This window comes from Phaseolus vulgaris, chromosome 7 (assembly GCF_051622355.1).
Source record: "Phaseolus vulgaris cultivar YP4 chromosome 7, ASM5162235v1, whole genome shotgun sequence".
Classification (NCBI taxonomy): domain Eukaryota; kingdom Viridiplantae; phylum Streptophyta; class Magnoliopsida; order Fabales; family Fabaceae; genus Phaseolus; species Phaseolus vulgaris.
The window spans coordinates 27689491-27698012 of NC_143504.1; the positions used below are offsets into that span (position 1 = coordinate 27689491).

General features: G+C 43.4%; 1 long non-coding RNA gene across 1 annotated transcript; it reads left to right on the top strand.

The window, feature by feature from the left end:
- The first annotated feature begins 659 nt into the window (after positions 1 to 659).
- Positions 660 to 3653, top strand: LOC137816895 (uncharacterized). The gene is made up of 4 exons (XR_011081899.2): positions 660 to 1288; positions 1376 to 1576; positions 1729 to 2460; positions 3022 to 3653. It is a non-coding gene; the product is annotated as an uncharacterized LOC137816895 (long non-coding RNA).
- Positions 3654 to 8522: the final 4869 nt, after the last annotated feature.

An 8522-nucleotide genomic window follows, 5' to 3' on the forward strand; every position in this document is an offset into this window, starting at 1 on the left:
GGTTCAAATATTTAAACTCATTTAACATCATCTACTTCTTACAGAAATTGTCCACTAAGTTGCATGATACAACTAATAGGGTAGCTTCTAGACTCTCACAAGAGTTATGCTGAGATTAATTAACATTAGCTGAGATTAATTAACATTAGGATAATGTCAAAATTCTCTCCTCTTCATTATTGTTAAATTCAATCCTAAATAGGAGTTGTATGGGCCAAGTGGGTCTTACATTGTTTCAAAATATTTTTAATAACACTTTGTTTATTACACGATGTAATCCGCCATCCATTTGAGTTTAATAATCTAACATTTAGGACTATTGTTGTTGGGCCAAGTTTAAACAACACCATATGCTGGTTCAAAAACTTTGTCCTCAAAGTGAGTGGTTGGATTGTTTTGGGCCGATAGGGAGTTACTGGGCTGGGACTGAGGGTGTATTGGGGGGAATTTGGACTGACTTGTTTGTAAGGTATTTTGGAACATTGGAGAAGTATTATATTCGAGGTCTTGGGTTTGGGATTCCTTAGTATAGGAGTTGTGTGGGAACTGATGAGTGGTTGGGATGGGTGGTGGGCACAGAGAGTTAGGTGAGTGAATTAATTGTGGGTTTGAAAGTTCTATAGAGTTAGGTGAGTGGTTTTGAAAGTTCTTTAGAATTAGGTGCGTGAATTGGTTGGGCATTTGAAAATCTTTGAGAGTTAGGTGAGTGAATTAATTGCGGATTCGAAAGTTTTTGAGACTTAGAATCCACGTGAGAGGGTGAGTTAAGTTCAGTGGCCACATGTGGTCCTTTGAAAGCATGGATGAGGGAGACATGGAAGACTGGGTGTACTCATGAGGTGGCTGGCAAATGAAGCTTGTAGGCAACAACACCGATCCGGCGAAGCACTTGATAAGGACTCGAGTATCAAGGGTCGAGTTTTGAACATGGACGGCACTCCACCGACTGATGGCGGTAAGGTTGAAGACGTACCTATACCCAATCATCTAGGTTAAAAGAACGTTCGAATCAGTGGCAGTTAGCCTGGTCGCACATTCGTTGACGTGTTCAGCGAAGGGTTTGTTTGAAGGTGTGGAGAACCAGCGGGTGTTGGTGCAACAATTCTGCAATGGTGGTTCCTGAGCGTGGAATGTGTAACAAATCTAAGGTGGTGGGAGGTTGTCTTCCGTATAAAGCATGGAACGGTGAGGTGCCAATGGTGGAATGATGTGTCGTACTGTGCCAAAGCTCCGCTAGATGGAGATATTAGAACCAAGTGTGAGGGTGATCTCCAGCAAAGCATCGCAGGTAGGCTTCCAAACTCTAATTAAGGACTTCTGTTTGCGGATGGTAAGAGGAAATAAATTTTAATGTTGTGCCTTGTGCTTTGAATAGGTGTTTCTAGAATGTGCAGACAAAATAAGGGATCTCGATCTAAGACAATGGTTTTTGGAAGCCCATGAAGACGACAAATCTCTACTGAGAATTGCTAGGCAACTTGTTGGGTATTGAACTGTGTGGGTAGGGCCACAAAGTGAGCATACTTCGTGAGGCAGTCATAGATAACCCATATGACAGAGTGACCTGCTGAGGTTGGTAAGTGCGTTCTAAAATCCATTAATAAATCTTCCCACACTTGATATGGTAATGTGAATGGTTGGAGTAATTGATATGATTCCAATAGCAAGATATAGATGATTCTTTGACATTTTGATCTCCATCAGTAATCCTTGGGGTTTTGTTGGCAGATACTCATTACGTTGACACGTGGGACATTGTTGAACGTAGTTCTTGACATCTCTAGTCCACTCTGGCCAGTAGAATGCAACGGCAATGCGATCAAGAGTGGGTTTAATGCTGAAATGACCAGCTGTGGGATATTCATGCAATTCTTAGAGGATGCGGTTTTTGAAATTCTTGGTGGCGGGAAGAAACACTTGCTGACAAAAGAAAAGTAGACTATGACAGATCGAGAAGACACTGGGTTTTTGTTGTTCTTTAGTGCAAGCGTCGAGTAATTTGTGCCTTTTATGGTGGAATAAAATTTGTGTAACTCTTCAAACAACAATGGAATTGACTATGATAATGCAAACAATATTGAAGGTGTACCTGTGTCTTGGTGTGAGAGAGCATCTACAACCACATTTTGTTTAATAGTTGGTATAGTATTTGGAAATCATATCCTTGTAACTTTGATGTCCATTTTTGTTGTTTTGGAGTTTGGATTGTTTGAGACTGAAGTGTATTTAAACTTTTTTGGTCTGTGATTATTTTGAAGTGTTAGCCTAACAAGCACTGACGCCATTTCTTAATTGCTTCTGTGATTGCATACATCTCTTGGACATACACTGATGATGCTTGGAGCCTTGGACACATCTTCTTGCTGAAGAAGGATAACGGGTGCCCCTTTTGGCTGAGCACGACCCCCACGGCTACTGCAGACACGTTTGTCTCCACAAAAAATGGCAGGGTGAAGTATGGTAGGTGTAGTGTAAGAACTTTAGATATTTGTAATTTTAATTTTGTATAGGCCTCCTAAGCCGAGACATTCCAAGTAAATTTTTGGTTATGTAATAAGTCGGAGAGAGGAGCAGCGAGAGTGACATAGTGATAGACAAACTTTCTATAAAATCATGTGAGACCAAGGAAACCACGCAATTTCATGAGTGACATGGCTATTGCCAATTGTGTATGGCAGTAAATTTTTTTGGATCAGGGGTTACTCCTTTAGCCGAAATGATATGACCCAAATAACTTACTTGAGAAGTGGCAAAATTGTACTTAGATAACAGCAAAAAAATTCTTAGTGTGTAAAACTTTTAAGATAATCTGTAAGTGCACAATATGATCCTTCAAACTGGGACTATAAATCAAAATATAAAAAAAAAACTAGGAAAAATCGTCGTAAATAGGGTCTAAGAAGGTCTTTCATGATGGCATAGCCCCCAGCCACACATAACCACATAATAAGGATACCTAGTAATTGTTTATTGATTTAATTGCAAATATGGGTCTAATTGGGCTTTTGTTTATTTTTGTAGGCCCAATCAAGAGGACAACTCTAGGGTGAAGGAATGTAGAAACATATCCAAGAAGACCTCCAACTCATGAAAACATAAACTAGAGCTTTGGTCAGAAGAACATAAGAAGACTGAGTTTCTGCTGACTAGACAACATTATTTTTGGGTCAAACTTTAACTTAAATAAATTTTATAAAGTTGTTTAGGATTTCATGCGCCATGTATTGGGCCTAGTAGCATAAAATAATTGGACCAAATATTTGGGCCAAGTAGCATAGGTTTTTGGGCTTGTATTTGGACCAATAGTAAAATAGGTATAGTTAGGGTTAAAAGTGACTAGTTAGGGTAACAATTGGGCTTCTTTGAGCCCAATGTAACCCTAAAACATCTAGGGTATATTGGAGGATAAAAATTACATTGGCATGGAGCACATGGATGTCCAGATGGAAGCCTAGGACTGGAGAGGATTTAGCATGGAAGGTGTGAGCTCAACATGGAAAGCATGACTCCACATGGCACCTTCTCATTGAAGAGTTTTATTTTGAATTTTCAAATTTTTGCTCCAAAATTTTCAACCCTCTCTCCTATAAATTGAGGTGCTTGGCTCTCATTTTCGAAGATTAATGAATGAGTGAAATTGCTGCCAAAGTTACTAGCCTTTCTCACTCCCTTATTTTACCTCTTTAGGATAAACAGCTTAATCTTCTTCTTCACCTAGCTCAAGTGATATGGCCCAACCAATCGTTGTCCCTATCATGCACCTTCAAGGAAACCATAGATCTATATGAGCCATCCTTGTTCATCTCTTCCATTGAAGCTTTCGCCAATCCTTTCCAAAATCCAAGAAAAGAATTCAGTCATGAAGGCACATTTTCCATCAATTCATGGCTGCCTGAAAAGTGGAGGGTCCATTAGTCAAGCCAAAAGGCATGACTAAAAATTCATAATGTCCATCAATGGTTCTAAATGTTGATTTGTGAGTGTCATCAGGGGTGAGTCGAATTTGATGATACCTTGAGTATAAATCAATCTTAGTGAAAACTGTAGGTGAGCCTAATTCATCGAGCAATTCATCGATAGTAGGAAAGGGGAAGTGGTCATGTATTATGGCTGCATTTAAGGCTCTATAGAACACAAAACCTCCAAGTACCAACTTCTTTTATGAGAAGCACTGGGAAAAGAAAGGGCTTATTGATGGTGTGTGCCTTCATAGCCAAATTATTTCCTTGGATTTTTTTGATGTGGTTGGCGGAAGCTTGATGGAAGAAATGGAACAAGGATGGCTCCAATGGAGCTATGGATTCCTTGAAGGTGCATGAGGAGTAGGGAGAGTGATTGGTTGGACCATATCACACGGAGAGGCGAAGGAGAAGACCAAAGGTGTCTAACCTAGAGAGTTTTAGATAAAAGAGTGCAAGAGCTAGCAACTTGGCAGAATAACATTCATAAAATTGATCTTATTAAAATGTGAGCCAAGCACCTCAATTTATAAGAGAGAGGACTGAACATTTTGGAGCCAAAATTTGAAAATTCAAAATAAAACTCTCAAATGAAAAGGTGTCATGTGGTCATGAGCTCACACCTTTCATGTTAAATCCTCTCCATTCTTAAGTTGCCATGTGGACGTGCATGCGCTCTATGCCTAGGTAATTTTCGTTCTCTAATATACTCTAGACGTTTTAGGGTTACATTGGGTTCAAAGAAGCCCAATTGTTACCCTAACTAGTCACTTTTAACCCTAATTATACCTATTTTACTATTGGCCCAAATACAAGCTAAAAAACTGTTCCTGTCGGTTGAGCCGAAATGCCTTTGTGTGCCTACGTCACTCTCACGTCCAAAATCCCTGTGTTTGCACGTGCCTTTCCTGTGATGAATTCCTGAAAACACAAAGACAAAGGGCGCCCTAGAGGCCGTTTGCACTCCGACGCTCAAGTCAATATTAGGGCTAAGAAACACCAAACTGTATAACTGACGCTGTGTGTGTTAACCGGCACAAAGGAACAACATACCTTGCCAAGTTTGTTACCTTACTATTTATAGACTGAAACTAGGGTTTCCTCTTTACTCAAAATGAACTTTTTTTGATGAGGCGCACCCAACACTGTTGTTACCCTACTTTTAGGATAACCTAGCACGTGAGTTCCCTAACTAGAGTGCAACCTCTGACGGGGTGACCACCTGGGTGCCTCCTCGTGCACCTGATCTCTGGGGTCACCTGCCTCTAGGAGTGCCCTAGTTGTTCACGTGCCATGCATGCAGCTCATCTCTGGAACACGACCTTCACAGGTCATATATTTCCAGTGGCTTTATACTTGTGTTACGCCTAAACGCGTCATCCACTCTACACGCATGGACCCTCGTGACCTAGGCTTCTCCCTTACTGATAACTAGTGTGTGGTATGGGATCCACCTCTCGTGTCCCAGCTCTACTTTTCGGGTCCCGATGTTCGACCTCTCCACACTGTCTAGTGGCACGTCGATACATCCTGACGACCGATGTCTGACCACTCTTTGGCTCCTTGGCGCACGTGCTTCGCGAGATACTGGCCCACGCCGCTCGTGGGACCCCGCTTACGTGGCACCAACATTACCAGTGGTCAACGACGCCCAAGGACTGGTCGGTACACAAGCCCCCCAGTCTCGAGCTGTAACTCGTTCAGCGAAGAGACTATGTCCTTGCCTTTGGTGATCTACGTGGCTCTGTATGACAGGACATTAATACTGCACCAAAGTGACGTCTTTCTGAGCCTGTCTCATCTGCGCACACGTGTTTCGATCAACGGTTAAGGCTTAATGTCGCTTACACTTTTTTGTTTCCTTTAAATGTTCGAAAACGCACGCGTCCAATCATTGTTCCATCATTCTCTGAAACACTCCTGATAACTTCGTCTTCTTCCTCGAGTATTCTCGCGTTTCCCCTACACACTCTAGCATCTTTTTCCTATTTGATCAAAAGGTACGAACTTTGATTGTTGATCACACTCGTTTATTAATTCTGATGTTGGATAATTGCCTGGGCTGTTTAACTTTTTGCATTTTAATCGCCCTTTGTTCCTTTTTCCTGGGTTTCCTTCGAGTTCGGGTTCAAGAAACCTAGGACTCTCGAGGAGCTGAATCTTGTTATCGTGCTGTCACATTTGCGTACTCTGCCCCCGTGCATTCCATGTTTTATCCCTGTGTTTCCCAACCTCTTTATTCTGAAATTTGCACGCAGGTATGGTTTTGAGTGAGGAGAAACGGGCCAAGCTGGCTGGTATTCTGACTCGCCACCGAGGGATGTCTGGGGGTGCAGGCACCTCTAGCCCCCACGCCCTTGCTTCTGCCACTGCCGCGCCCTTGCCTACCCCCTCCATTCCTGCAGTCGCGGTTCCTCTTGCCGCCGCTCAATCATCTCCCGCTCCTTTCCTTACGAGAGTAAGGTGGTAGATCGAATCAGACGAGAACTCCACCGAGGGGCCAATCTCTAAGAGGCTTACGCCTACGCCGGTGGGGGCTTCCCATTCTTCTTCTACTGATCGCTCGACTTCGCCTGGTGATCGAACAACAAGCGTTCCCTTGTTCCTTGACTTTGGTGGGACGAATGCTTCTGCGACTCCTCCTGCCCTTGAGCTGCCCCTTGTCCTTCAACATACCCTTAAAGGCTTCCAACTAGGGGTGATAGTGGAATCGGATGAGGCCGCTGCGAGGGAAAGACTGGGCTTCAATTTTGGGGCTCTTCTTGCTCATTCCAATGCTCTCCTAACTAGGCCTGAAAGAAGGGTGGCGCTAGTAGAGGCCAAGACTAAAGAAGAAATAGCCCTACTGGCTCGTTCGTTTGCTGCCCACGAGACTGCACTAAAACAGGAGTTGGCTTGTTTCGTCGTTATGAAAAAGATCTCTCTAAACAACTTCACGCCAAGTGCCGAGAGGTTGCCAAGCTGGAGGCAAGAATCCTGGCCCTGTGAATCCGAGTCTTTGAGCTGGAAGAGCCTGCTGAGGCATCCAAATCCAAGATGGCGGGGCTTGAAAAAAGGTCCATCAATCAAGAAGCGCAGCTGGGTCGAGTGGAGGCCGAACTCCTTCAACAAGCTAAGAGGTTCGAAGAAGCCGAGCCTGAGCTGACCGAAGATGCTGTTGATGCCTATGACGCGGGATTCGAGGATGCCCTTGCTCAAGTTGTCTATGTGCACCCCGAGATGGACGCTTCACCCTTTGTAGTATCGGACCGTGTTGTAAACGGTCAAATCGTTCCAAGGATTCTTCCTTAGCTTGTATTTGATTGTGAGACAAACAATTTATTATCCGCTTGTAACTTTACTTTCTGGAACATATAGCTGCTTTTATTTCCTTAAACCGAAAACTGCTCTTTAACTCGCTCAACTGCTAACTCGTGGTGCCTGGCACCGTGATGCTTCTTCTAGCATTCTTTGATACACTATCTTCACTGTAAGGAGGGGGTTTAACTATGAACTAGGTCGTTCCCCCTTGGCGCTCTTGCTTGAAAGGGGAGGTGTTCTCTACGAACCTACCTCTCCACTCACAAGACTTCTAACGCAAGGAAACAAGTCTTTAACTGACCTCGGCTTCGCTCAAGGGCTAGGAGGATTTATCTTGCGAACTATTTTGTTTAACCTTGGCGCTTTCACTAAAGAGAGGAGGTGTTCTCTCACGAACCTACCTCTCCGCTCACAAGACTTCTATTGCAAGGAAAACATGTCTTTAACTGACCTTGGCTTCGCTCAAGGGCGAGTAGGATTTATCTCGTGAACTATTTCGTTTAACCTTGGCGCTTTGACTCAAGAGAGGAGGTGTTCTCTCACGAACCTACCTCTCCGCTCACAAGACTTCTAACACAAGGAAAACAAGTTCTTTAACTGAATCGTACATAACTCGAGAAAATATTTCAATCGAAATTTATTTGGTGACCTCGTTAAAAAACCCTTATAAGGGAAAAAGAGTGTCCCCTAATACCATGTACAATGTTACTGCTTAACTGAAATAAAACTTGAATTCGGCCGCATTCCATGTGTGAGGAATCGGGCCTCCCTTCAGCGTCTCAAGTCTACATGGTTCGTCCCCAAGGACCTCTGTTACACTGAAAGAAACAGTCCATATGGGGGAGACCTGACGTGAAACCAATGGGGTTGCCTTCTTTGGTACCTAGTGTCTTTCTTCAGGTCCTTGGCATACTCTGCCCACCATGTGTATGACTTTTTGAAACTGGTCCTGTTTCTACACAAGGACTGAATTAATCACCTGATCGATCATCACTAGATACAAACTAAATGATGTGCTTGGTTGTGGTTTGCAGAGGACTGGAGGGCTGACTAAGTAATCCTTCAACCTGATGAATGCCTCTTTACACTCTTGGTCAGGAAGGAAAGCCCCTCCTCCAACTGGTGCAAATCCATTCAAGACAGACATGCGCCTTTCTGGGTTTGTCTCCATACCACACTCAGTGAGCAAGGAACCCAGAAACTTCCATGATTCTATCCTGAACAAACACTTCTCTGGGTCCGATTTCAGCTTGTACTCAACTA